Here is an 11,478-nt window from a genome sequence, read left to right as displayed (position 1 = left end):
TGGGAGGTGTGGTTGGTGAATGGGACTTCCGAGTGAGTGGGTGGGATTTGGAAAGAAGGGTGTGTGTTTGTGTGTAATGGGGGGGGGGGGGGGGGGGGGGGGGGTGGTGTTGGTGACGGAGCGGCTGATTACAATGTGTGTGTGGGAGGATGGGGGTGTGAGGAGTTTCACTGAGTTGGCTTAACTTACGAATGTGTAAAATAATATTTTTAGCAAGTACTTTAAAAATACAGACTTTCATATTGATATGTTGATCTATGATGTGGATTTTAACAATTATATGCTGAATGTTACAGTGCTGCTTTATTGCTTTTTTACTGGCGCCTGGGATCACGTTAATTTTCATGAATTTTATTGTATAGATGTTTGTTTATGCAATGTGGGCATCATTGGCAAGACCAGCATCTGTTGCCCATCCCTAATTGCCCTCGAAGATGTTGGTGAGTTAAAACGGTGGCACATTGGAAAATAGCTGGTGACACACTGACATAATCCTTTGCTTCACTCCGCATGTACATAACCCAGCAAGCTCATGTTGTTGTTAGTATGGACTTCATCCTGTATTACAGGCACTAACTGCATTGAATGCTCATCTCCCTCTGGTGACTTGATACAAAGGCATGGGTCACAGTTTTGATGGTAATAGAAGGTAAACTAAAGGAAAACTCAGGTTCTACCCACTTGAAGTTGAATAATTCCACCCATTTGAAGTGGCTAGAAGAATTTGAATTTATTGCAGATCATAAAAACTGCTAAATTACATGATTCTTTGTCACCAAAAGATTTTCAGACCTTTCTATCTTCAGCCATTCTCATCCCTGGTGACTGCAGCAACTTGGCAACAGGCACCAACACTGAAAACAACAACCCACAACCCCACCAGAGAACCACTTCACATCTGACACTTGTGGCAGAACCTGCCTCTCACAGATTGGTCTCTTCAGCCATCAGTAAAAGTGAACCATATGAGGCTCCCCCATCCCCAACAGTTTGATTTGCTGCACGTCCATCATGTCATGTAGATGGAAAGATAAAGATTCCGTTGCAGTACCAAGGGAGCTCTGCACTGTCAGATGAGACCTTCAATCGATGGGTATACAAGATCCATTGCTGCTATTTTGACGAGCAGAGAAGCTCTATCCAGTGTCATGACCAATGTTGATCCCTCAATCGACATCACTCAAACAGCTTTTCTGGGTCTGATCATATTGCTCTCCATGGGATCTTGCTGTGCATAAATGAGCTGCTGTATTTCCTACATTACAACATGTGCTGCACTTCAAAGAAATTTCATTAGCTGTTAAATGCTTTGAGATATCCTGGTGTCATGAAAGGCTCTACAGAAATACAAATCTTTCTTGAACAGAGGAGAAAAGACCCAGAAATGGAATAGTCGAGAACAGGATTTCAATTAGTCTCCTCTTATCCTGGAGAAAACAAATACTCCACACACTGTGACACCAACCTGATTTATTTAACATTTATCCAGAATATTAAACACGAGCCCAGTTATAGGGATCATTATCAGCAGAAACAAACACCTCTTATCAAAATGAACATTGTCCAGTCCTGGAGGTGATTAACCACGGTAATAACAGTGGAATTCAAACCCCTGCAGTCACTTGTGAACATCCTGGTGTCTCTGCAGATTGGATGACACACTGAATCCCTTCCCACACACAGAGCAGATGAACAGCCTCTCCCTGATGTGAACTCACTGGAGTGTCAGCAGAAGGAATGGATATTTGAATTCCTTCCCACACACGGGACAGGTGTACGGCCTCTCCCCAGTGTGTGAGCACTGATGTTGCATCATTTGGTTTCTGTTTTTAAATATCTTCCCACAGTCAGAACATTTAAAATGTTTCTTAATGGAGTGAACTTGGTGCTTCTGAAGGTGGGATGTTCGTGTGAATCCCTCCCCATACTCTGAGCAGGTCTCTCCCCCATGTGAATTCGCTGGTATTTCAGCAGATCTGTTGGGCCTTTAAAGCTCCCCTCACAGTCAGAACGTTTGAACAGTCTCTGAGCACTGTGAACAAGTTGGTGTGTCAGCAGAACAGATGGTTCAGTGAATCCTTTCCCACAAATGGAACAAGTGAATGGCCTCTCGCTGGTGGGTATTAAGATTGGATGAACTCCTGAATCTTTTCCCACAGTCAGAGCAGGTGAACGCCTCTCCCCAGTGTGAATACGCCAGTGCATTTCCAGCAGGGATGGGGAAATGGATCCGGTTCCACAGTTCCCATATTTCCATCGTTTCTCCATGGTGTTAGTGTCCTTGTGTCTCTCCAATGGACAGTCAGTTGAAACCTCATTCATACACAGAACATCCGTACAGTTTATTTTCTGTCTGCTGTGAATGGCGTGATGTTTATTCAAGCTGTGTAACTGGTTAAAGCTCTTTCCATAGTCAGTGCATTGGAACCCTCTCACTTGGATGTGTGTGTCCCAGTGCTTTTCCAGTCACACTGATCTTTGTAATACTTTTCAATAGACAGAAGAGACAAACATTTCTTCCTCTACATCCAAAGGCTGATGATACTCAGATCTTGATGACTGAGGTGACTCTGTCTACTCTTGACATGATGTTTGAGTTTCCTGTATGCAAATCCTCCATTTTAATGACATGGAAAAGGAATTTACAATAGTCATCGCTGTAAGTCCAGGATAGAAATTCAGAAGACAATTCTAATTTCTGTGGAACATATTTTTCCCGTTTGTTCCCCAAAAGCTGTAAGTCCCCATCCCACACAGTCTCCTTCACCTTGGGCTGAAATCGAAACCCGTCTCACCATCTGCACCATTTCTTTCCTCCACTCCCAGTTTCTCCCTTCCCCTCCTCTGCCTGGGTTGATTTTATTATTTATTAATTTTTCTCCGGGTCACTGAGACCCTGAATACCCGCCCACCCTTTGTTGCGTCACCAAGATTGCAGCGCATGCGCTCTCCTACCTACTAAAACAAGATGGCGGCCGTTGATCTGGGCCTTTTCCCAGGAAAAGCCGGAACCTCAAACGCCGGACTGCAGGTTCTCGTTCGGTGCTGGCAGCCGACACTGGGTGTTATTGATACCTCCCTACCCATCCGCCTGGTCCATATCTCCCTTTGCCGCTTACCGGCTGCAAATGCGGCAAACAAGGGTTTATCCATCATCATCACTGCGCCTGCGTGTTGCTCTCCTGGGGTGTGGATAGGGGGCATTCTCCACCGCGGCGGATGCTGGGTAGCCCCGATAGTTTATAGTTATTTACTTACGGGTGGTTGAAAGGAAGGACTCAATTCCACCCCACCCCCAATATCCATCTGCAGGAATGAGTGGGAGCGGCTTCATGTCCCTTTCTTAACCGCTTCCGCTGTCCGAGAGAGAGAAGCCGATTGGTGTATCTGGGCCATGTGTGAGTCCAGAAGGGCGGAGCTTTGTAGCAGGAATCATGCGCGCTTATCGGCGCAGAAAGAGAATGTTGTGACTTTCTGTCCAGGGCTGACTGTGATGGATTTTATAAACTCCATTCACAATGACTCACGAAAACAAACTCATAGGTTTCATATTTGTGGTTTCTTTTAGGTCAGTCATGGGGTGCGTGCATTGCTGGCAAGGACAGCAGTTGTTACCCATTCCTGATTTCCCTTGTGGTGGCGGTGCTGAGCCGCCTTCTTGCACTGCTGAAGGTAATTTGATGTCGGTATGCCCATAGTGTTTTTCTCTGTCGTGTGTTTTGACACAACTGAGTGACTGGCTAGGCCATTTCAGAGGGCAGTTGCAATTAAGCACAATTCTATGGAAATTGAGAGACGAAAGAATGTTCCATTGTAACTAGAATAGTCGATTTTGAATACCTGTCCTGTATTTACAATAATAAACTGTATAAATTTAATTTACAGGGTATTAGAAGGGGAGGATTTACAAACAGAGTATGCAAACTGAAGTACCAAGACACACACAAACCTGAGTGAGAGTATCCCAGTGAACTGGCTGTGGAAACAGCATGAACCAGTTACACAGCCTGAAAAAAACATTGAACCCTTCACAGCAAGGAACAACTGGACACGTGTTCTGAATAGAAATGAAGCTTCAACTGATTGTCCAACCTGGAGAGAGACAAAGACACCTGCACCATGGAGAAACCATGGAAATGTGGGGACTGTGGGAAGGGATTCATTTGCCCATCCCAGCTGGAAGCTCATCGACGCACTCACACTGGGGAGAGACCATACACCTGCTCCACATGTGGGAAGGGATTCACTCTGATGTCCAGCCTTCAGTTACACCAGCGAGTTCACACTGCTGAGAGGCCTTTTAAATGTTCTAATTGTGGGAAAGGCTTTAAAATCTCACCGGATCTAATGAAACACAAGTTTGTTCACACTGATGAGAGACCATTTGGTTGCTCTCAATGTGAGAAGAGATTCAGACAGTCATCTCACCTCATTCAACACCAGCGAGTTCACACCGGCGAGCGACCACTTACCTGCTCCATGTGTGGGAAGGGATTCACTTCTTCATCCAACCTGGTGAGACACCAACGGGTTCACACAGGGGAGAAGATATTCACCTGCTCTGTGTGTGGGAAGCACTTTTCTCAGTCTTCCAACCTGCTGAGACACCAGCAAGTTCACACTGGGGAGAGGCCATTCGCCTGCTCTGTCTGTGGGAAGAGATTTGCTCGATCGTCTCACTTGCTGACACACCAGCGAGTTCACAAGTGATTGTAGAGGTTGGATATTGCTGTTAATCAAGTCCTTTGTTTGTTTTTGCTGATGTTAATACCTCCTATAACTGTCCTCGAGTTTAATATTCTGCACATTGGTCAAATGTATCAGTCTTGGGGGAAGCAGACTGCAAGTCATAAAATCATAAGAGAGGAGCAGGAGCAGACCATATGGCCCATCAAGCCTGCTCCACCATTTAATACAATCATTGCTGATCGTTGGCTTCAATTGCACTTTTTCGCCCACTCCCCATTTCCTTGATTCCCTGAGAGACCAAAAATCTGTCTATCTCAGTCTTAAATATGTTCAACAATGGAGCATGTACAACCATCTGGGGAAAGAAAATTCCAAACATTCACGTCTTCATGTGAATAAATATCTCCTCACCTCAATTCTAAATTAACTGGAGTGTGTGCCCCCATCTCCTAGATTCCCCAGCCAGGGGAAACAACCTCCCAGTGTTTACCCTGTCAAGCCCATTTGGAATCTTGTATGTTTCAGTGAGATCACCTCTCACTCCCCTGAACTATAGAGAATATAGGCCTCTCATTATAAGACAACTCTTTCATCCCAGGAACCAATATAGTGCTGTACCGCCTCCCAATGCAACTATATCCTTCAGTAAATCTTCATCTTCTTCAGTTCTCTGCCTGAAAGCAGCACGCTGATCTCCACCCTGCACAGGGCAAGGAGGCAGGTCCCAAATCCACCCCAGCTGGAACAGGGATCAAACTCCATGCTGTTTGTACCAATCGGATCCACACCAGACATCCAGCAAACTGCCCCCCTAAGGAGTCTGAGTTGCTATGACAACATACACTTTAACATACATGTTGTAGTATGGAGCTAGAAATAGTGATGGAAGAGACTCCAATCTTCTTTCCACCACATGGGTGACACGGACTCCCTCCCTCTCTTTCCATCTGCCATCGGTGTGAGTTGGGAGAGTTTATAAGTTGATACCCAAGCTGTTTGGCTGTGTGATGAACACAGCTTCCGTGGCTAAGTCTTGGAGTGCGACTTGAACCCAGAGCTTCCGGCTCAGAGACAGGGACGTTACCCACTGCACCACAAGACCTCCTCCTTCCTTAAATACGGAGACCAAAACTGCACTCAGTGCTCCAGTTATCCTCTTAAATTCTCCAGGATAAAAGGAAAGTAATTGATATCCTTTTACTGACGCTTCCATCTTTGGACCTTTCCCCCTTTCTAACTCTAGATTATTTCAGCTCTCCTACCTTCAGTTCCTCTCATGGACAAATCCCAGCTCCCCATACCTTCCAGACTGTCCCTCCTGCACTTGGCATCCAGGAAAGACATCAGTAACACATCCAGGTTCACTAAACCTAAAGCTCAGTTTGTTAAACACTTTCAGCTACTGGACACTGTGTGTGTGTCCCACAGCATCTCTCGCACCTTTGATGTGTGAATAGAGCATCATGTCTGTAAACCTGGTTTAAATTGAAATTGACTCAGCAAATGTATTAACAGCCTTGTGCTCACAGTCAGAAAAATGCACAGATATCCTTATGGTTATAGTTTGAACATGGTCAGATCACGAATGTAGTGAACAAGTTAAAATATAAATATCTCCAGTTTAGCCACAGCTTGTTTGACCAGAGCTGGAAGAAAGCTCTGAATCCACTGAATTATCCTCTGTTCCCCATATTGGGTACGTATTTTTTGATATAATAATATTTTATTCAAGAAATATGTTCACAGCCCAAAGGCTGAACTGCAATGTAACTTACATCAAAAAACTCAGAAAATTCATTTATAGACTAAGTAATCAAGTTAAAAATATGAAAATGTGACAATCACGTAATAATATGAAATAGACAAACACATTCAACAGGGAAGTGGTGGATGGGATATAAAAAGAAGGAATATTGAATGAAAATTACAGACCAATACACTTTTCCTATATTACAGTTCCTGAAGTACATATAAGTTTCATCGTTCAAGTGCTTCTCAGAAGACCGGAACCATGTAAGGAATTATTCTGTCTGTATGATTGCAATGCTGTTAATAAAGTCAGAAAAAGACAATCTGTTGTTGTGAGCTTGATTATCTGGTGTTTGAAACCACAAGATTCAACATTTAGAGTCAACAAGATGAACAAGGAAACACATCATAGCCCAGTACTCCAGCTCGATATTCACAGAAGGAAATCTGTTATCTAATGCCTCGAGTGGACAGAACAGAGAAAAATCCCAACTATAAGAAACCCTTGAATCAATTGCTGACAGGTTCCAACAGTCAGTTTCCATTACATTGAAGTCAATGGAAGGTGAGAAAGCGCTTATAAACGTTCCATACACAAATGCAACTCGTTATTGCCTTAAAATGGTAGACTCAGGAATATCACACAAACTTTAAATCCTCGTACCATAATAATCATCATTTTCAGAATGGAAACTTAAACCCGCTGTTTCACTCTCAGTCAGGAACAGATCATAGTTTTACACCAATCTCTGATTTGACAGCATGTTTCCAGCATTCACTGTTCTTCCCGACTCTAAACACAGTTGTAAAGGAGCCTTCTGAGCTTTGAACCATGGAAGAGAGCGGCTGTGACACATTTCTTACACACCTCACGATTAACCCACAAGTTCAATCCTGGATGTGACTAGCAGCAGCAATAACAGAATTCAATGCCTACAGTCATTTGTGTACTCACTGGGGTATCAGCAAACTGGATGACTGTGTGAATCCCTTCCCACACAAAAAGCAGATGAACAGTGTCTCTCCAGTGTAAACTCGCTGGTATGTCAGAAGCTGGCCTGACTGAGTGAATCCCTTCCCCCACACACAGCAGGGAACTGGAATCTCCTCAGTGTGAACTTGCTCATCGCCAGCTTGTCAGATGAGTAGGCAAATTTCTTCTCACACAGAGCATCTGAATGATCTCTCTCCGGTGTGAACATGCTGGTGTGTCAACACTACTGGATAATTGAGTCAATCCATTTCCACACGTAGAGCAGGTGAATGGCCTCTCCCCATTCTGACTGCAGTGATCAGTTTCCAGTTCAAATGGGGAAATGAATCCCAATCCACTGTCCCCCAATTCCACAGATTCGCCAAGGTGCCAATGTCCTTGTGCCTCTCCAGGTTGGATGATCAGTTGAAGCCTTACACACACAAAACAACATGTGTACAGTCTCTCCCCAGTGTGAATGGTGCGATTCTTTTTTCAGGCTGTGCACCTGGTTAAAGCTCTTTCCATAGTCAGTTCACTCTCAATCGTGTGTACGTGTGTGTGTGTCTCGGTGCTTTTCCAGTCAGGCTGATGCTTGAAATCTTCTCCCATGGACAGAACAAACATTTCTCCTTCCACATTCAAAGACTGATGATATTTAGGTCCTGATGAATCAAGTGACTCTGTCAGATCTCGACATGATATTTGTTATGACGTTCCCATCTAGAACCCCTCCCCATGTAACCCCTGTAAAAGGAGTTTACTGTAAACACAGGATAGAAATTCAGAACTGACAATTCTAGTTTCTGTGGAACATTTCCCCCCCTTTCCCCCAAATCAATAAATCTCTGTCCCACACACTCCTCTCCCTCTCTGCTCATTGTTCCAGATTCAGTGTCCAGTCTCCTACTTATTCTTTTCTCCTCCACAGATTCTCTCCTCCTGTCCTTAAACACTGACTCAGACTGTGGGCCAGTCCCACTCACTGATTCTAATTCTGCCAAAGAATTTGAAACAGAGCTGTTTATGAGGTTGCACATAAGGTCAATGTTATAGGGCATGGAAATGTCGGAATCACAACACATATATTGACCAGTGAAGGTAGACATGCAGTAGATGGTAGTAGAGCACCCATTAGCAAGTATCTCAACAACCACGATGAGGAATGGGAGCTCATGTGACTGCTCCATTTCAAAGGTAAATTTGAGCACTAGCTGGAACCCATTAAGGTGTGTAAGGAAAATCTTGCATGCAACTGCAAATTCAAATATAGCAAATATATCATCTATGCCTTATGAATACGCAAGGGGTAGGGGTTCTCTCCAACATGATTTCCATTGGTCTCTTTCACCATGTTCACCTGAAGAAGAGTCACACAGACTCGAAGCATTAACCCTGTTTCTCTCTTCATAAATGCTGCCAGACCTGCTGAGTTTTACCAGCATGTAAAATTAAAGCATATGGGATTGGGGGTAATGTATTAAGATGGATAGAAAACTGATTGGCAGACAGGAAACAAAGAGTAGAAAAGTAGGTCTTTTTCCAAATGGGAGGCAGTGACTAGTGGGGTACCGCAGGGATCGGTGCTGGGACCCCAGCTATTCACAATATATATTAATGATTTAGATAAGGGAGCTAAATGTAATATCTCCAAATTTGCAGATGACACAAAGCTGGGTGGGAGGATGAGCTGTGAGGAGGATGCAGAGATGCTTCAGGGTAATTTGGACAAGCTACGTGAGTGCGCAAATGCATAACAGATGCAGCATAATGTGGATAAATGTGAGGTTATCCACTTTGGTAGCAAAAACAGGAAGGCAGATTATTATCTGAATAGCTATAAATTGAGAGAGGGGAATGTGCAACGAGGCCTGAGTGTCCTTGTACACCAGTCGTTGAAGGTAAGCATGCAGGTGTAGCAGGCGGTAAAGTAGGCAAATGGTATGTTGGCCTTCATAGCAAGAGGATTTGAGTCCAGGAGCAGGGATGTCTTGCTGCAATTACACAGGGCCTTGGTGAGACCACACTTGGTATATTATGTGCAGTTTTGGCCTCCTTATCTGAGGAAGGATGTTCTTGCTATAGAGGGAGTGCAGCGAATGTTTACCAGACTGATTCCTGGGATGGTGGGACTGACATATGAAGAGGAATTGAGTCAGTTAGGATTATATTCCCTGGAGTTCAGAAGAATAGGGGAGGGGATCTCATAGGAACCTATAAAATTCTAACAGAACTAGACAGGGTAGATGTAGGAAGGATGTTCCCGATGGTGGGGGAGTCCAGATCTAGGGGTCACAATCTGAGAATACGGCGTAGGCCATTTAGGACTGAGATGAGGAGAAATTCCTTCACCCAGAGAGTGGTGAGCCTGTGGAATTCGCTACCACAGGAAATATTTGAGGCCAAAACATTGTATGTTTTCAAGAAGGAGTTAGATATAGCTCTTAGGGTGAAAGGGATCAAAGGATATGGGGAGAAAACGGGAGCAGGCTATTGAGTTGGATGATCAGCCATTATTATAATGAATGGCGGAGCAGGCTCGAAGGGCCGAATGGCCTACTCCTGCTCCTATTTTCTATGTTTCTATGTTTCTGTTTTTGCATTTGATGTCCAGCATCTGCAGCATTTTGCTTTTATTTTCCCATCAATACCTCGTATTAATACATTTTTACTCAGTGAATGTTTCAAACAAAAGTCTAAGTCTTTTGCTAATAATAAGCTTTGAATCGAGCCAGTGTCTCTCGGGATAACAAGCTTTCCAGGCCCTTTCTTGGACAAAAATGTAGTGACTTCCCCTTCTTAATCCCTCATATCTCTATTTTCACCCATGGTAAATACATTAGAAGATTAGAAGGAATGAATCCTGTTCATTCTCATATCATTTCATTTTCCAGCTCTTATGGGTTTGCGACCAGTGGTTTGTTGTCACTAAGGTGTCTGTGAGTCACATCATAGCTATCAGCTAAAACAGCAGCTTTTCTTATAGTAAAAACGTACAGTGCACCGGGTGTGTAAGAATACTGTTTTTAAATTCTTCCATTTAGATTATTTAATCCACATTCTCAAAATTTTCATTGCTCAAAATCACCTGTCAAACATCATTTCTTTTTTACGTAGCAAATTTTATGAAGGGCTGGGTTTGTCTTTTCACAAGGTCCAAAATTTTAATAGATATGATTTGGGAACAAGCTCATATGCATTAAGCACCACAGTTTGAACAGTCTCATAATTTGAACCTTAACTTGAATAAACATCCATTGCCTTTCCCAATAACCCCTTTGCAAAATAAAAGCCCATGCCTTCTTTGGCCACCCTAACTTTGCAACAAATTTTCCAAACAAGGCAAAATCTCTCCAATGCCTTCTTCAGTGAAATTTAGGCACTAGGCAAATATTCCTTGCAAAATGATAACTCACAGTGGACTCATTGTCTGAACAGTTAGTTTCTCTTTCACCGCTTAAGATTTTCTTTAGCCAGTTCATAATGTTTAATTTTTTTTCTCTCTTTGAAGCTCTCTGTTTCTTGCCTTATCTCTTTCTTCCCTTTCTAATTTTTCTGTTTGGAATTCTAGTTCAAGCCTCAGCATTTCCAATTTTTTTCCTCTTTCTTTTTCCTTTTCCTCTGCTTCATCTTCGAGATTTTGATTTTCTCTATCCCGTTGGAATTCTCATTCAAGTTTTTGATCTGCAATTGAATTCTAGGTAACTCATCTGGATTGTTATCTGAATGAAGCTTTTCTTCTTCTAATTCCAAATGCAGTGCTTTTGCATCAACTATTTCTGCTTTTTAAGTCCCCGCTTTGAAATCCAAAAACCACTGTTTTGCTAATTCCATCAACCTCACCTTTACTCATTGTTTCAAAACACCCAGGGATAAATCATCTCCCTGAAGACGTCTTAGCAATTAGCAAAACCATTCTGCTTCTCAATGAATGTGGTAAGGTTCATTCTGAAATATTGTTAACCTAAACCTTAGCAAAACCTAGCGCACCCTTACCAATCTGTGGATTCGCAATCCCAAATGGGCCCCCAATATTGTTACAATCCTGATAGGGACCGTTAATGTTT

Source organism: Carcharodon carcharias, chromosome 27 (assembly GCF_017639515.1).
Source record: "Carcharodon carcharias isolate sCarCar2 chromosome 27, sCarCar2.pri, whole genome shotgun sequence".
Lineage (NCBI taxonomy): Eukaryota > Metazoa > Chordata > Chondrichthyes > Lamniformes > Lamnidae > Carcharodon > Carcharodon carcharias.
The sequence above is the reverse complement of the archived record's forward strand: the minus strand, read 5'-3'. Positions refer to the sequence as shown.